The sequence below is a fragment of the Schistocerca piceifrons genome, chromosome 5 (genome assembly GCF_021461385.2).
Source record: "Schistocerca piceifrons isolate TAMUIC-IGC-003096 chromosome 5, iqSchPice1.1, whole genome shotgun sequence".
In the NCBI taxonomy this organism is placed as follows: domain Eukaryota; kingdom Metazoa; phylum Arthropoda; class Insecta; order Orthoptera; family Acrididae; genus Schistocerca; species Schistocerca piceifrons.
Window position 1 is genome coordinate 12,890,277 of NC_060142.1, and position 19,127 is coordinate 12,909,403.

Consider the following 19,127-nt stretch of genomic DNA (forward strand, 5'->3'; position numbering starts at 1 on the left):
GGTATGGACAATCGCTATTTCACGTATCATTAACAAAACAAGCCATTGCTGGTGGTAGGTGTTCTGATCATACTGCCATGCTAAATACATTCAAAGCATGGGAAGATGTATGGATGAATGGTCAAACTAGTTGCGACTGCTTTTTGTGTGCATAGGCCCGGCCGATGCCAATGTCATGGGAATAACATTCCTTACTTTAATGATTTTCAACGACAAGTATATTTTCGCTGTAAGCTATATCAGAAACAGTGACCTAGTATTTTTCAATGCTAAGAAACAATTTTTTTGTATTTTGATGAATTTTGTGTGACACAGAAATCAAACTATGTTCATCAACAAACCTATAATTTATTTCAGTAGCCCTAAAAAGAAATACGTTTGTATTTAAGTAGCTAATACACACAATATAGATGTCAAATCCTTTAATTTGATAGTCTATTGCACGTGCAAATTGTGGCACTATGAACTTTCACCTATAAATTCATGGCTCATGGCTGTATGACTTTGAGGACAAAAGTGCCAAGTTTTAAAAATAAAAGAAAAAGCCTGTAAGTTCATAAAAATAGTGTTCATATCTTGGTATGTTGTGTGTGTGTGTGGGGTGGGGGGGGGGCGGGGGGGGCCGGGTGGGGGGGGGGGGGCTGACGAAGACTAAGATTAGATGTGGAAAGTGAAAATACTGCAACTCGTACCCTTTTCGTAATCTGCGATGCCGTGTGTGTTGATATAGCTATAGTATTTGAAATATACTTGTTTTCGTAGTTTTCATAAATAATTATGTTTGTTCAGTTACTTTTGAACGTGGTAACTATGTACTGCATTTTAAAGACCGACAAATTACTTCAGAGAGACTGAGTGCTTTGTAGTAAAATACTGCTCCGTAATTGAGGGAGAGGTTCGGGGTTTGCCGTCATTTTGGTTTGTGATGTCACAGATACAGGAGGGTGTAGGTTGCCACATGACAGCTAACAGAAGAAGTGGCTTGTCATGTCACAATAAGCTTATGAGGCTTATGAGGTCATGGTTATTAGAGCTATTTTCAAGGTCATTATTTGTTAAAAAATTGCATAGCATTTCTACTCATGTGATACGACTTGTGGTGATCACAAACTGTAATTGGCAGTACACGGGATTTGGGGATTTGGGTTGGGGGGGGGGGGGGGGGACTGCGAACGGAACATCACACAACTCGTGGTGTAGTCTATAATGAACAGTGTATGACTTCAAAGTCTAATTAATTTTATTTAATATTAACAAATGATTGAACGGAGGGATTTTCGTTATGAGTCCCTGAAGTGAAGGATGAGACATCAGGGAAGTTGGCTCTACTAAAGCCTCGCTACTGTGCTTATCGATTTGCTGTAGTCTTTGTTTTGTAAAACAGCGTCCGCAATGTTTCGCACTACGCGTTCCATTCGAATGAGAACACGCTCAGAGTTTGTGTGGGCGGTTGGCCTCGGAAGGCGGTGGCCAAGTGCTGTTGGTGCGTTCTGGAATTCCTCACCTGAATACGACCTAAATGGATTTCCGTTGGTTCACACTGTTAAATAAACTTCGACTGAGCAGCTGTTTGTAATAATCACACGTTTGGCAGACAGAGGATAACAGCGTTAGATCAGGGATTACTCAAACTCAAACCGTCCAGTACTAAGAAAAATGTCTCTGTGCTGTGATTCCAGCGATCACGCACTGCTGGAAACTAACACAACGAGTTCGTGGGTTTTTCTCAAACGACGACTAGGTGCACGCTGTAGATGGACATGTGCAACTATGTAGCTGTCCCGTCGGCTGAAAAGAAGGCAACTTCTGCGTCTGCGAACTATAACATATTTACACACAGTCTCTGAAAACTTAAATAGACAATATTTTATTTATGGATTTGATATTTCGTCTTCTTACTTCGTTTGATCCGTACTAGCGAGGCAACCATTAATCATCATGCTAGACTTTGAAAATGTCATATTTCCTGGTTTCTACATAAATTGACCCTTCATCAACCTAATTTTTTAATGTCTGGATCCAAAAGCGCAATAAATGAATTAAAAGAACTATTCTTTCCCGATGTGGCTGTCAATTCACTTCAAACAAAACAGTTCCTTCCATACAGCGTCAGTTTCGACTATTCGATCACTTTCAGGTACGCTCTTACATGTGTGTGTATGTATGACATTAAAAGAGCCTACATTATTTGGTAATTAAGAGCTTAACTTGAGAGATTATTCACAGAACTTAGGCGTGGCGCGAACAGCAGTGGGAGACCCTGCGTGTGTGCAATATTATGTAGTATGTGATGTGAGCTGGTGAATGCCCGAGATCTCGTGTTGAATGAAGGACCTGCGAATGGACCTGAAAGTGGCCAAGCGGTCGAAATTGCCCGGTACTGTGGAATAAAACATTTTGTTAAGTAAATTGACAGTCTCAGTGGAAAAAGTAGTTTCTTCTATAAATCTGCCTTCTCCAAGACAGTGTGTCTTCCTTTCGCACTAAGTGGAATCTTCCATGTGCTAATGGTTGTTTCTTAATATGTGACGTCTGTGTCTTAGACTCATAGGACAGCATTTCTTGGTAGATTATGAACTGGCGGCATAACACGTTTTATTGAAGTAATATACAAGTATTTTACTGGTGTGCTGAGTACGAAATATTGTTTTAAAACTTCGTTAAACTTTTATCCGCTCACTGCCATCTCGATTTCGTTCAACACAGTAACAACAGAATGTAAAAACGTTTAGATAACACACTGTGAAAGAATCATTTTGCTGTTGTTCTGTTGTACTTACTGACATTTTATACGAGTACCAAAAATCGAGTCGGACAGTCGATTAATTTTTACTCGAACAAGCGCAGAACGATAAATGACTTTCATGTAGGAGCAAAAACTGATAACTGCGAAATACGTGTCACCGCAAGTTGTAAATCTCTGCCACCAAGGGGCTCCGAACTGTAGCGTGTAACAGTGCAACGTGTAACGTAATCGCGTCGATGCGCGACGGACAGCGTCAACTGTGATCGAGTTTCTGACCGCAGAAGTCACGTCTCCATGTCAGTCGGAATCCATAGAAGAACGAAAGCTGTGTACGTAGATGACTGTATAGACATAAGTAACGTGCCAAGTTGAGTTGTTCGCGCTTGTAATAAAGGAAACGCTGCTACTAGCTTCAAAGTGTGTAACAGAGATCGGAGTGGACAACTGAGCACGCTAACCGACGAAATTCATTGGAAACGTGCTGATGAACTCCTCAGGGAAAATCGTCGGATAACACAGACAGAGCTCGCAGGTAAGAGCGGCATATGGCGAGAATGTGTGCGCGTCATCACTGCAGAACTGCGGTACAGAAGGCTGTGAGCACCGTGGGTGGTTCGGATTCGAGCGTGATGGTGATGGCTTGCTTAACAACATTGCGTCAGGTGCTGAGAGATGGATTCACCATTTTGATTCTGGACACAAGAGAGCATCAATGGAGTTCCGTCACAAACGGCGTCAAATAACTTCGTGACCATTCCGTTAGCGGACAAAGTCACTCTCACGGCGATCTGGGATGTTCAAGCTGTGGCGTAGTTGGAATTCGTGCCTCAAGGCACCACTATAAACTCTGCAAGGTACTGCGAGACCCTCAGAAAACTGAAAACACGATTTCGAAGAGTTCGTCCACACACGGAGCATCGTCTCCTTCAGCAACACTGTCATACCATACCGAGCGCTGCGACGACTCCAGCAGTCCGCCGTCTTGAGTTCAGTGTCATCGATCATTCTTGGTCTTCACATGTTTCCAAAAGTTAACGGATGACTTCGAGGACTTCACTTTTATGGTGATGAAGCGGTGTAAGCAGAGGTGAGGTAGTCGCTCCGTCGAGAAATTGAAACATCTGTAGTGATGGTATCAACAAAGTATTCCTGTAGACTTGAAGAATAAAGATGTAGAATGTTATTAAGTTTATTTATTTAAAGAGGTTTAAGATCTTTCACAAAAAAAATTCGGAAGAATTACTTTTCAACACCTTCTCACATATTTCTCGAAAGTACCAACTTCACCAGAATTTCACATGTAGTACTACGTTTGATTTAGCTGAGTAGCACACGAAGGTGGATCTGAATTATTTACGTAGCTCTGACGTTCACCTCAGACGAAACAGAGCCATGACAACATTATCCAATACAAAGAAAATGCGCGAATAACCAAGACTTCATCTGCTTGATCTCTCTGCAGTATCTAATTACTGAGAACCTGGAATTTGTTGAAAGCAACATGACCAAACTCAGCAACAAACTGAATGTCTTTGCTTCAACTACAAGACAAATTGTCAACACGTTAAAACAATGAAACTTTTTGTTTGATCATTGTTTCCAAATGGTGTTTATTGTTTTACATATCAGGTCAAATAAATATAAATTTAGTGAATCTGGGAATATTTTTTTTCCTCTTTGCGGTTGTGTGTGTGTGTGTGTGTGTGTGTGTGTGTGTGTGTGGTGTGAGAGAGAGAGAGAGAGAGAGAGAGTGAAAGAAAGAGACAGATAGAGAGGCAGAGAGTGAAACAGACAAAAACGGTTGTTGGGAAGAGGGAAGGATATGACTGTAGAATAGCTTGTTGCTTACAATTATAAAACATGTGTGGATAAACAACCTACGTCAAGATAGCGGATTTTCTTTGTTGATTACCGGTTTAGGCTCATTGACGGGCCATCGTTTGGTCAATCTGAAATGTTGTTCAGCGTGTGACCTTCATTACACGTCATCGTATTCTTATAGCTAAGTCGGCCTAAAATCAAACGTCGTAGTTTGTTACGTAAATTGACAACGTTAATTACTAACGAATTTAAACCACCAACTACGATTTTTCACTATAAGAATACGACGATGTGTAATGACTGTCAAACACTGAACATCATTTCAAGTTGATCTCAGCATGGCTCGTCAATGAGCCTAAACCGGTAATCATTAAAAAAATCCGCAATCTTGATGTATGCTGTTTATCCACAAATGTTTATACTCGTAAGCAACAAACAATTCTACATATGTTTCAAAACAACAGATCGCGTATCTCCACGTTGACAGAGTCAGAGAACGGGTTACGTGTATTATTACTGCCTGTAATCGCGTTAATTTCCAGCCTTGACATGCATCTGGCTTATCGACACATTATATCATCCAGTATGCGATCACAATGTGACATCGTCGATATTATAAAACATTCCTTAACCAAAAAAGTGAATTGCTCCGTAGACGGATGTCAATGCACTTTCGTACATATGTACGCCATCGGCCGGTATGTAGATGCTCTCTGTGTTGGGCAGAACTGCCACTAGAGGGCGTTGATGTCAACTGTGTTTAGTTTTGTCACCAGACCTGCTAGGGAATATAATGGGCGTGAACAGTGATTTATCATTGCGAAGGATAGACAGAAGATGCGCAAGCTTGTGACATAGCGTTATTAGCACGTGACAGAATCTAAAAGGGGCCTCATTGAGTGTCTTCGTTCGGCTGGCTGGTCGTTTCTCACAGTAACGGGATTTGTGAGGCATTTGGACGTGGCAGTGGCCCATTGCTGACTACGTGGGGGAGGTGAAACCAGGCCAGCTTGTGTCGAGGTTCTGGTGGAACACGTGTGAACACAAGGGAGGACCACCGCACTGTGCACCACGCACATCGCGACCTGCGACCTCTCTGCAGTTGCGTCTCTCATCTGCTAAGAAGTAATGAACAGCGTCAGACATTCTGTGTCATCCCACACCACTGGTTACGTCGTGGGCGTCTCATGCCTCCCTTTGTGTTGCCTCTTATGATACAGTATGGTGGTGCCATTGTTGAAGAAGAGATGGCTCGTCCACACATGGCCGCGTCACTACGAACTGTCTGTGTGATGTTGAGGTACTCACCAGGCCCGCAACATCGCCGGATTTGTCCCCAATGAAACACGTGTGGGGCCAGCTCGGACGTCAGCTATGTTCCATCGACAGTTTCCGGGATATGAAGGGCAAGTTACAACAGTTGGGATCACCTTGCCTCATGATAGAATACGACGGCTTCGTCATACCCTTCTCAACCGAATCACTGTGAGTATCCAGGCCAGAGATACTGCAACAAGTGGGCTCATACCGTAAAGTTATTTCTAAATCTGAGTAGACAAAGTAAGTACTGAAATAACATCAGATACCCTCTCAACACGTCAAGTTTCATTTCGTTTCTTCCTCCTATCCTGGATACTCCACTTTCCTGTCAGGCAGTCTATATCTATTTTGTACGTCACTATTTTAGATACGTAATTCTTCATAGTGTCGACGTACACCCTCCCATACATATAGGATATTCTATGCATTCATGTTTTTTCCAACCTTCGCTGAACATCCTTCACCGAAATGATATATTTCTGTATCTCTCTTGGCAAAACAGAATATATTAACTACGAAAATAAAGATGCAAAAACCAATGAGGGATGTGAAAGAAAATTGTCGAAGAGAGGAAATGGATAAACGAGTGGTGGCAGGACATCTGGTACGCCTACCGTGGCTGCGCCCTGCAGACCGCTGCATACTCACTGGAGGCGACGCTGGAGCTGCAGGCCGGGCTGCGCAGGCCGCGCTGGGTATCACCGGAGGCTCCAGCAGCCGCCGCAGCCGCCTCACCCTGCCAACACGTTTCCTCTCATTGGTGTTTACAACTTTTAGGAAATCTGTTTCAGTTTCATCACAAGGTATATACACTCAACAGCCAGAACATTACGAGCACCGACCAACACCAATACAGCCCTGTCCAGGCGATAGCGGCGCCATCTGGAGAGGAAGGACTGTTAGTCAGACACACGTACGGTGCATTTAATACCAGGGAGTCTGCTGCTGCATGCAGGGTGCGGAAGGCGCACCATCCGTCTGAGTTTGGCTGAAGGAAGATTGTAATGTCCCAGAGGTTCGGCACGAGCATTTTGGAAACTGCACGACTTGTTGGGTGGTCGAGGAGTGCTGTGGTGCTTGTCTTCAACACCTGTCGAAATGGAAACCACTTCCAGAAGTCCTAGTGTTCGGCGGCCATCCAACATTACAGATGTTGTACGTCATAGGCTGGCCAGACTGGTAAAAGTGCGCCTGAATATAAAGTACACAGAACACTCTCAACGATGGGCCTCCGCTTTCGACGACCCATGTGTCACTGTGAACATCACGACATTGTCAACTATGACTGAAATGCGCACTGCACTGGACGTCGGCTCAGTGGCAGAGCGTTACACAGTCTGATGAATCCTCATATCTGCTTCATCATGGGCATGAGAGGGTGCGAATCCGTCGTCTTTCAGGGGAAGAGGTGCTTGACACGTATACAGCAGGACAGAAACAAACTGCCGGCGGCTCCATTACACTCTGGGGAACATTTACGTCGGAATCAGAGCTCGTGCAAAGCACCATTACGGCCGTGACTGGTTGCAGACCACGTACACCCCTTCATGACGATCATGTTTCTAGACGGCACTGACATTTTTCAGTAAGGTAATGCGCCATGTCACAAGGCCAGGAATGTGATCGAGTGGTTCGAGGAACACAGTGGAGAGTTCCAATTAATGCGCTGGCCCCCTAACTCGCCAGATCTGAACCCGATCAAACACATCTCGGAAGTGACTGAATGTAGGATCAGAGCTCATCGCCGTCCTCCCCATAATTCAGGGGAATTAGGTGACCTGTGTGTGCAGATGTGGCGTCAGTTCCCCCCAACGACTTACCGAGGCCTCACTGCTACCATTGTATGAAGTATCGGCACATTGTGCTCTGTGCCAAAGGTAGACATACTGGATATTAGTTAGGTGTTCATAACGCTTTGGCTGATCAGTGTGTAAATGTAGATGTACGGAACATGCAGCAGTCCTCAGCAGTTAGGAGGCCTAGGTCAGTTGCAAGTTTAACACTAAAAGACTTTTGTATTGAAACAACTCTCACATATAATTACAAACTATGTAGGAAAGTTAATCCAACAAAAATAGAGAGTTTCTTAAACCTTTTCAAGAAGCAAGAGTGGCAGGATGATTATAGTGCCAATAACATACATGACAAATAAAATGCTTTCCTTAACACATTTCTCATACTCTTTGAGAGTTGTTTTCCATGAGAACATTCTAAACTAGGCAGCCCAGGTGAATATTAAAATACTGTGATGCACATGTTAGCCCTGTATTTAGCCATATTTGTAGTTATCCTTTAGGAATGGTCAGTTTCCTGAACGATTTAAGTACTCAGTAGTGAAGCCACTTGAATAAAAAAGGGAGATAGGGTTCAAATGGTTCAAATGGCTCTGAGCACTATGGGACTTAACTTCTGAGGTCATCAGTCCCCTAGAACTTAGAACTACTAAGGACATCACATACATCCATGCCCGAGGCAGGATGCGAACCTGCGACCGTTGCGGTCGCGCAGCTCCAGACTGTAGCGCCTAGAACCGCTCGGCCACTTCGGCTGGCTTCAAATAGTGCAGTTCATGACCTAAGTTCATGGCTTGTAGAAAATAAACTAACGCTAAATCACTGTAAGAATCATTTTTTACAACTTGTAGCACACAATTCAACAAAACGTGACGTTATAATTTCACAGAATGGGCATATGATTAGTGAAACTGAACAGTTCAAATTTCTAGATGTTCTGATAGATAATAAACTGTCGTAGAAAGCTCACGTTCAGGATCTTGTTCAAAGAGTTAATGCTGTCATTTTTACTATTCGAAACGTATCTGAAGTGAGTGTATGCTGCTGCATCCATTTTCAATAACCTACTACTTGAATTCAAAAATCTTAGCAGTAATCCACGTGCTTTGAAATCGAAACTGAGGAGTTTCCTCTTGGGTCACTCCTTTTATTCTGTCAAGGAGTTCCTTGAAAAATTAAGCTGATTCTTGTTGTATTGTCGATTGCGTTTACTTAAACTTGTGGATGATTTTTTTTCGGATTCAGAAACATTTTATTTTTATCTGTTATTTCTTTTATGTTGTAATTTCACGTACTGACACGTTCCACGACCTCGGAGATTTGCTCCCAAATTTGGTCCTACGGAACTTGACGTGTAAATAAAAACATATAAAAATTATTTAACAGACACATCGAAGCACCTAGTTAAACAACTAGTGCAGTGCATTATTTAATAAACTGCAATGAAATGCCGACTCATATAAGTTCTGAAAGGGATCATCTAAAAATAGGTATGCTCTTGGCAAGACCTTAAATGTTTAACAAGCATCACAGCGCCATATTTAAACAAATTACGCCGATATTCCGTGTAAAACAATTTTAATAATGTCTTATTAACAATGAATATGCGCTTGCTGGGACAATGTTAACCAAAGACCACGACACCATCTTTAAACAAATAAACTATTGCTGCATACCCAATCTGCATAATCCCTATATTACTAGTACGTGTGACATCATAGTTTGTCTTAAAACAAGTTAGTGTATCACTATAAATTTTCCCTGCGATGTGGGGGTATACCACGAGAGGATTTGAGTACACTTATAAAATAAGTATGGAAAAAATGCCAGTATGTACACACACTGTATAATTTACGCTTTACACAATTACTGTCCCAACCAGCAGCGTTGCACTTTATTTAAGACAAAATTAAGACAGCTCAGCGCCCACTACCCCACCCCAAGTGGACCCTGCTCCATCACAGGAGGTCTGCCTCGGCACGCTACCGCCAGTATTAGCAGTCAGCGGGATCCAATGGGTGGACATCACACCTGTGACTGGCGAGAGCACTGATCACAAGCCATCGAAAGTCGCATATAAAACGCCTAAGCGTCCTAAACATCTGAGAAATGGGGAAATACTCATCTGTATGTCACTCTGGCTAACGGCTGAATTCTCCCGCAAATGACTCTGCCTATCAAACGATATAGACGCATGTGGAAGACACCCACAGACAGTTGACAGTGGCTGCTGGCAGGAAGTAGCTGTGATGACATTAGCGCGTTGAATCTTGTCAGATGGTTCAAATGGCTCTGAGCACTGTGGGACTTAACATCTGAGATCATCAGTCCCCTAGAACTTAGAATTACTTAAACCTAACTAACCTAAGGACATCACACACATCCATGCCCGACGCAGGATTCGAACCTGCGGCCGTAGCGGTCACGAGGTTCCAGACAGAAGCGCCTAGAACCGCAAGGCCACACCGGCCGGCAATCTTGTCAGAGCATCCAGTAGAGGAGGCTACAACCAGCCTCATGAAACTATGTTATATGTCTCTAATTATTGAGAATATATCCAGAAATAAAGCGTTATTAACATTGTGCATACTAGCAAAATACTGCTGTACAGTAAACATTTTCTTTCAGTGGACAGTATTAGAAAAAACTCATCCAGCCACAATGTTGTATCTCACACTCCTTGACTGCTTTAAAACACTTATTTTTAACGTCAAACGTTTTCATATTGTAGCAAGAGTGTATCTGTTAATTTACAAATAATAATGCATCACTGTAAATGTTAAACTTTAAGCAACAGGATGGTGACAGGCACTTGTATGGCTGTCAGATAGTGCTACCAGGTGGTTCTGATGATTCACCACCAGCAACCTTAACCTTCTGCAGTTCAAAAATGTAATCTGGTTAGTAGTCACACTGACCACATCTTTGGCCATCCCTCCTACGTGTGGTCATCAGTGGCGTAGCGTGGTTGAAAATGTTGGGGAGGCTCTACAGTTATTATAGGGAGACAAAATAGTACAATAAACAATAATTTAAACAAATGAAACAAAATGCATAAAATAAAACAACAACCAAAACTACTAGTACTACTACTACCACTACTACTACTACTACCACTACCACCTCCACTAATAATAATAATATTAATAATAATAATGACTAACTTGTTCAAGAAAGGATGACAAATTTGTAGAACTCCAGCAGCAAGAGGAGAAGCACTTATATTTTCTTGTACACAAGTGCAATGCGCCTGTCTTTTCTTTACACGAATAAGTGTATAACTCGGTTCTTATCACTGGATAGCTCTCCAAGTAGTGTCTTTTCTATTGCTAACGTGCTCAAACACGACAGCCAGGTGTTGGACATTCAATTCCTTAAGTAATTCTCCACTCGATTAAGAGTACTATGCTTGCTATAATTGCAGGTAGGGACAAAACCAAAAGCAGGAACTTCATTGTTTCATCATAAACCGAGTTTAAATCATTGTTGACAATGTACTTTAACAGTATTCTTGGAGATAGGAGTTTTTTCTCATCAGCGTATACGTTACACAGTTAATGCTCGAGTTGTTCTTGTTCGTAAAAAGGATACTGTTCTAACAAATGAAGCAGCTTCAACTTTGGGAATTCTTTTTGATAGTTTGGGAAACACTTTTCGTTCAGTAGTTCAACAAACTGAATTTGGGATAAAGTCTTTAAATCTTCTTTCCATCTGAACAATTTGCAAATCCATTATTTCGTAAGTTAATGCCCTGAGAGGTGTCTTTTGACTGTCACAGGATGATAAGTTGCCATTCAAACACAAACTGCATTTAATGCATTCATCAACGAATGTTTCCGTTCTTAATTGTCACAAGTTTCTCAAAACAGTTCTTATTTCGTCGTGGCAAGGAATTATACTGACAGATTTTGACTGAAGAACATTAAAGAGATGATCGACATAAACAAAGCACCCTCCGTAGAAGCAAAGCAAGTAGACAAACGTAGGATAATCCATTCGTCGTTTCATTCCCGCAGCACAGCTCAAAGATTCTGGGTCCCATTGAGAGTCTATATCATCAATTATATAATAAAAAGCACCGTATAATTCAGAGGAGTGTACCCGTGGTCTAGGGGTAGCGTCTTTGATTCATAATCAAACCATCTTCGGTCCCGGGTTCGATCCCCACCACTGCCTAAATTTTGATAAATAATCAGCATTGGCGGCCGAAGACTTCCGGCATAAGAAGTCAGCCTCATTCTGCCAACGGCCTTGTCAAAGTGGGCGGAGGAGCGGATAGAGGTTCAGGGCACTCTCTTGTCCTAGGGGCGGGAAATTGCCCCTAAAGGCGGAAGAATCAGCAATGATCAACGACATGAGGATGCAGAAGGCAATGGAAACCACTGCATTAAAGACACGTAACGTGTATCCACAGGACATGTGGCCTGTAATTGAAGAAGTGTCATGATGATCTCTCCATTGGCAAAAGATTCCGGAATAGTCCCCCATTCGGATCTCCGGGAGGGGACTGCCAAGGCGGAGGTTACCATGAGAAAAAGATTGAATAATCAACGAAAGGATAACGTTCTACGAGTCGGGGCGTGGAATGTCAGAAGTTTGAACGTGGTAGGGAAACTAGAAAATCTGAAAAGGGAAATGCAAAGGCTCAATCTAGATATAGTAGGGGTAAGTGAAGTGAAGTGGAAGGAAGACAAGGATTTCTGGTCAGAAGAGTATCGGGTAATATCAACAGCAGCAGAAAATGGTATAACAGGTGTAGGATTTGTTATGAAGAGGAAGGTAGGGCAGAGGGTGTGTTACTGTGAACAGTTCAGTGACCGGGTTGTTCTAATCAGAATCGACAGCAGACCAACACCGACAACGATAGTTCACGTATACATGCCGACGTCGCAAGCTGAAGGTGAACAGATAGAGAAAGTGTATGAGGATATTGTAAGGGTAATGCAGTATGTAAAGGGGGACGAAAATCTAATAGTCATGGGCGACTGGAATGCAGTAGTAGGGGAAGGAGTAGAAGAGAAGGTTACAGGAGAACATGGGCTTGGGACAAGGAATGAAAGAGGAGAAAGACTAATTGAGTTCTGTAACAAGTTTCAGCTAGTAACAGCGAATACCCTGTTCAAGAATCACAAGAGGAGGAGGTATACTTGGAAAAGGCCGGGAGATACGGGAAGATTTCAATTAGATTACATCATGGTCAGACAGAGATTCCGAAATCAGATACTGGATTGTAAGGCGTACCCAGGAGCAGATATAGACTCAGATCACAATATAGTAGTGGTGAAGAGTAGGCTGAAGTTCAAGACATTAGTCAGGAAGAATCAATACGCAAAGAAGTGGGATACGGAAGTACTAAGGAATGACGAGATACGTCTGAAGTTCTCTAACGCTATAGATACAGCAATAAGCAATAGCGCAGTAGGCAGTACAGTTGAAGAGGAATGGAAATCTCTAAAAAGGGCCAAGTTGGGAAGGAAAACATAGGTACAAAGAAGGTAGCTGCGAAGAAACCATGGGTAACAGAAGAAATACTTCAGTTGATTGATGAAAGGAAGAGGTACAAACATGTTCCGGGAAAATCAGGAATACAGAAATACAAGTCGCTGAGGAATGAAATAAATAGGAAGTGCAGGGAAGCTAAGACGAAATGGCTGCGGGAAAAATGTGAAGACATCGAAAAAGACATGATTGTCGGAAGGACGGACTCAGCATACAGGAAAGTCAAAACAAACTTTGGTGACATTAAAAGCAACGGTGGTAACATTAAGAGTGCAACGGGAATTCCACTGTTAAATGCAGAGGAGAGAGCAGATAGGTGGAAAGAATACATTGAAAGCCTCTATGAGGGTGAAGATTTGTCTGATGTGATAGAAGACGAAACAGGAGTCGATTTAGAAGAGATAGGGGATCCAGTATTAGAATCGGAATTTAAAAGAGCTTTGGAGGACTTACGGTCAGATAAGGCAGAAGGGATAGATAACATTCCATCAGAATTTCTAAAATCATTGGGGGAAGTGGCAACAAAACGACTATTCACGTTGGTGTGTAGAATATATGAGTCTGGCGATATACCATCTGACTTTGGAAAAGCATCATCCACACAATTCCGAAGACGGCAAGAGCTGACAAGTGCGAGAATTATCGCACAATCAGCTTAACAGCTCCTGCATCGAAGCTGCTTACAAGAATAATATACAGAAGAATGGAAAAGAAAATTGAGAATGCGCTAGGTGACGATCAGTTTGGCTTTAGGAAAAGTAAAGGGACGAGAGAGGCAATTCTGACGTTACGGCTAATAATGGAAGCAAGGCTAAAGAAAAATCAAGACACTTTCACAGGATTTGTCGACCTGGAAAAAGCGTTTGACAATATAAAATGGTGCAAGCTGTTCGAGATTCTGAAAAAAGTAGGGGTAAGCTATAGGGAGAGACGGGTCATATACAATATGTACAACAACCAAGAGGGAATAATATGAGTGGTCGATCAAAAACGAAGTACTCGTATTAAGAAGGGTGTAAGACAAGGCTGTAGCCTTTCGCCCCTACTCTTCAATCTGTAGATTGAGGAAGCAATGATGGATATAAAAGAAATGTTCAGGAGTGGAATTAAAATACAAGGTGATAGGATATCAATGATACGATTCGCTGATGACATTACTATCCTGAGTGAAAGTGGAGAAGAATTAAATGATCTGCTGAACGTAATGAACAGTCTAATGAGTACACAGTATGGTTTGAGAGTAGATCGGAGAAAGACGAAGGTAATGAGAAGTAGTAGAAATGAGAACAGCGAGAAACTTAACATCAGGATTGATGGTCACGAAGTCAATGAAGTTAAGGAATTCTGCTACCTACGCAGTAAAATAACCAATGACGGACAGAGCAAGGAGGACATCAAAAGCAGACTCGCTATGGCAAAAAAGGCATTTCTGGCCAAGAGAAGTCTACTAATATCAAATACCGTACTTAATTTGAGGAAGAAATTTCTGAAGATGTACGTCTGGAGTACAGCATTGTATGGTAGTGAAACATGGTCTGTGGGAAAACCGGAACAGAAGAGAATCGAAGCATTTGAGATGTGGTGCTATAGACGAATGTTGAAAATTAGGTGGACTGATAAGGTAAGGAATGAGGAGGTTCTACGCAGAATCGGAGAGGAAAGGAATATGTGGAAAACACTGATAAGGAGAAGGGACAGGATGATAGGACATCTGCAAAGACATTAGGGAATGACTTCCATGGTACTAGAGGGAGGTGTAGAGAGCAAAAACTGTAGAGGAAGACAGAGATTGGAATACGTCAAGCAAATATTTGAGGACGTAGGTTGCAAGTGCTACTCTGAGATGAAGAGGTTAGCACAGGAAAGGAATTCGTGATGGGCCGCATCAAACCAGTCAGTAGACTGATGACAAAAAATAAAAATTAAAAAATTAAAAAAAAAAATAACTCAGAGAAATGTCTAGATATTGTTGAAACTGCCCTGGAACGAAAGTTTCAGCGAGTGTTGCTCACGTATGGCAGTTTAAATCCTTTCTCAGTTAGCTATACAGTTCGTTTTGATGATTTGCTGAAAAACGAATGGAATGTAGTACTATCACTTGCAAACATGCGTACTTGTCATAAGATTTTGGAGGCATGTAACAGTACCAAATTCAGGTGGTGTGCGTAACAATGAAGAAACAGCGCATGGAGACAGAACTGCTTCACCAATTGTTGTAGTCCTCTTACTCTGCCCTCCGTTACTGAAGCGCCATCTTATGTTCGAATAACCACTTTTCCTTCCATATTCCATTCTTTCAATACTGCATGAATAATGTTTGACAAACCTTCAGCAGTTTTATCTCCAGAAACATCGTAAAATCCAACGAATCTATCCTCAATTTTGTCTGCAATACAGTACCTGAATATTATAATCATTTGACTCTTGCATGACGTGTCTAATGTTTCATCAGCCTGAATCGAAATGAAATTGCAGTTCTGAACTTCAGATTTTATTTTCTCATTAACTGCCAAAGTTATCATTTCTATTAAATCATTCTGTATATCTGGAGAAGTTCCTTTAAAGGTTGAAGATGATGACAGATGGTCTCGGATTAACTGCTCTCATTGAGCTACTAAATCCAACAATTCCAGATAGTTACCGTAGTTGCTAGAGGATTCGTCTTCTCGATTGCCGCAAAAGGCTAGTTCTTCTTTACAAATGTATACAATTGCCTGAATAAGACGAGCCAATACTCTCCTGTTGGATGCAACATGTTCGTTTTATTTCGTTGCTTCAGACGAGCGGCTTCAGAAAGGGCGTGCTCACGTCTGCTTTTGCCCAATAACTGAAATGATTCTTTGTTCTGCAGGTGACGTTTTGATATCTGATGCTTTTGTGTTTTCCTGTCAAAGTTCTTTATTGTACAATTGCCCTCAGTGCACCATTCCTTTTCCTCGCCGAACAGAAGATATATATAACAATAAAATCTGTTATTAATTGCAGTCGCAGTCAGCCGAGTATACTTTTCGTACCAGGCTGTCTGAAAAGTGCGTTTTTGTTTGGCTTCACTTAAATTTACACTGGGTATAGGAATAGGTAGTTTGTCCTTCAATTCGCACATTTTTCGTTCGTTAATGTAGAAAAAGGCGTTTTTAATAAAAATTATATAAGGTGTTCAGTTGCTGGCTCACTCATGTTGGCGACACAACGAAAATATGCGCTAAAATCACACAAGAATAACTATGAACACAAACCGCGCGACTGGTCACTCTCCTACAAAGGCACTAAATTTATATCGATATTCCCCACCAGTTTTACGACCAAAAGAAACATCCAAAAATGGTTAAAATTTCCATAAATGGCTTAAAATTAGACAAACGCTGAGCAATAGTCATGTAGACACAATGTGTGCTACCCATGTTGTGTACAAATAGATTTCTCCCCCATTAGCGGACTTCTGATTATGTTATCAGTAGTAAAGGCAATAGACGATCAATGTGATTGCTTTTCGTTCTATGGAATCATTCCACTTCAGATTGTATCTACATATTTCATTATATCAAGTGCATAGAACTCCCTACTTGCTTCTGTACAACTATACACAAAAAATGCACGATGTATGCATGTGACACACACAGACATCCACCTCAGGGTGTAGCCGCAGACCTAACACTGGTGGATCCACCACTGGACACTTCCTTGGACATAATTCTCATGGATTCTCCCCCCCCCCCCCCCCCCAAAAACAAAAGACAATCTTTTGGAGCTAACAGGAATGGATTAAATCTGAACAGTACCCCAGATATAACGCTGGTGAATCTGTTCTGAACGATATCTTGGACCTCCAAATACTACCCCAGACTTAACACAGGTGAATCCACTTCGGAACTCTATCACAGACGTACCATGGACTGTGGAGGTCCTACGAAATATTGCCGCACACACAAAATAGCACATCTGAGCTCTGTGTGTTCACAATAAGATAAAGTTATTTCCTCGAACATTATTAATTCGATCTATTACATAGATAGATCCTGGATTTTTAATGTATAGATATATAGAAGCTTTGATGCCTGCAGCTGAACAATATTCTGAACAGTCATAGTTGGACTGTATTCTGTAATATTAACATATGAGGAAGTACAAATGTTAGTTGGTCTTGGAGTGATATTTTTGTAAAATCTAGAATCAAAAGTTTCTCCCACACTCTCTCTTTCTGTGCATGTGTGTGTGTGAGAGAGAGAGTGTGTGTGTGTGTGTGAAAGAAAGAGAGAGACAGACAGACAGACAGACAGACACAGCGTTTTAACACATATATTGTCTTTACAATTAGCCGTTTGTATTGACAGAGTTTTTCTTTCTGGTTGTAATTTGGAGGAAGTAAAGGAACAAATGATTTTGCAACACGTTGTAAACCTCTCTGGCTTATTGGAGTGATCCAAATCACTACTGGTTGTTACAGAAACTTGGTAGGTTATGCAGTAAGAGCATAAATATTCTTGTAAATCGAAGCGCATAGAATATGGGAAAGAACGTGGAAAATATGGAGGCATACGGAAAATGTAGGAAAACATACGGAAATAGGGACAAATACGAAAAATATGGTTAAAAATATGGAAAATATGGATAAATATGGAATATATGGAAAAATATAGAAAACATGGAAAAACTCTATGAATGTATGAAATAGGAATCCAGGATATTCTATATTTATCCATAGGTAATAGAAGTCTGTGTCATAAGCTCTGGCTATGTAGGTGATGAAAGACAACACACACACACACACACACACACACACTTGGAAAAGAAATCATTGTGGAGAGCGAGTAATCGGAATTTGCGGTAGAACTTTTAATGTAGATACAGTATAGGGATAAAACCAATATATACTTTTTTTAAGAGTGGAAAGATGAGGCAATCTAGAGACATGGTATCAGGACAAAACTGCCATGTTCCCCTACATGTCAGCCATACTACATGAGCAATAGACATATCAGGAAAAGAATTTAGCTGCATAGTGCTGGAAATTATGTAGAGGCGATATAAAGAACCTATGGTGCTTTCATATAAAGTGGGGTTGACCTGTCAATGTTCATATTCTAATTGATCAAGTGCCTTGACTCTTCTGGCATCACGACTGTGCTGGGACTTTTTAACAAAATGGATGTGTGTAACTTTTTAACATCAATTCACGACTTCTGTGTGAGAGAGGTAGACTAACACGGAACCTGCAATGTTGTTCACACTCCATACTATACCTACAAAACAGGTTGAGATTGTTAACTTGGGTGCTACAAGTATTATACATGGAATGTGTCACCTTTTTTTCTATTAACAAACCAGCAGCACTTGCAACACGTTTCCTATTGCAGCAGAAACTGGTAACCTTTAGTTTGTTTGCTAAACTTCTAGTTTCACACATAAGAAAATAGGAAGAAAAAGTTTATATCATGTACTAAATCCCTCTTACCTCGAGATGTTAGATTAATGGAGTTTGATTTCTAAGATACTCTATATTTTCATTTTGAATTCTATGGTATTCTCTGCCAACACATCTGAGTTGTTAGTCATGTGTATTTAGAATTGTAAAATGTTTGGATGCAGTCTAAAAATGGCTCTGAGCACTATGGGACTCAACTGCTGAGGTCATTAGTCCCCTAGAACTTAGAACTAGTTAAACCTAACTAACCGAAGGACATCACACTGACGGTACCAGCGTTTACGGAAGACATCCTGGTGCCAGTACATAACCTGTGGCCAGGGATTAGGGGCGCACGCTACCGTCCTATCACTCTACTTAAAGTCGACTATAAGATTTTTGCCTGGCTCCTGCGTTTGGATTTTTGCTTGGTCCACAGCAGAATAATTTCTCTGCTACCGCGGTGTCCTGAGACTCACTCGTCAACATCTCCTACGCCAGATCGACCCATTGCAGCGTTCACATGTTTATACACCTGCGTGGCTTC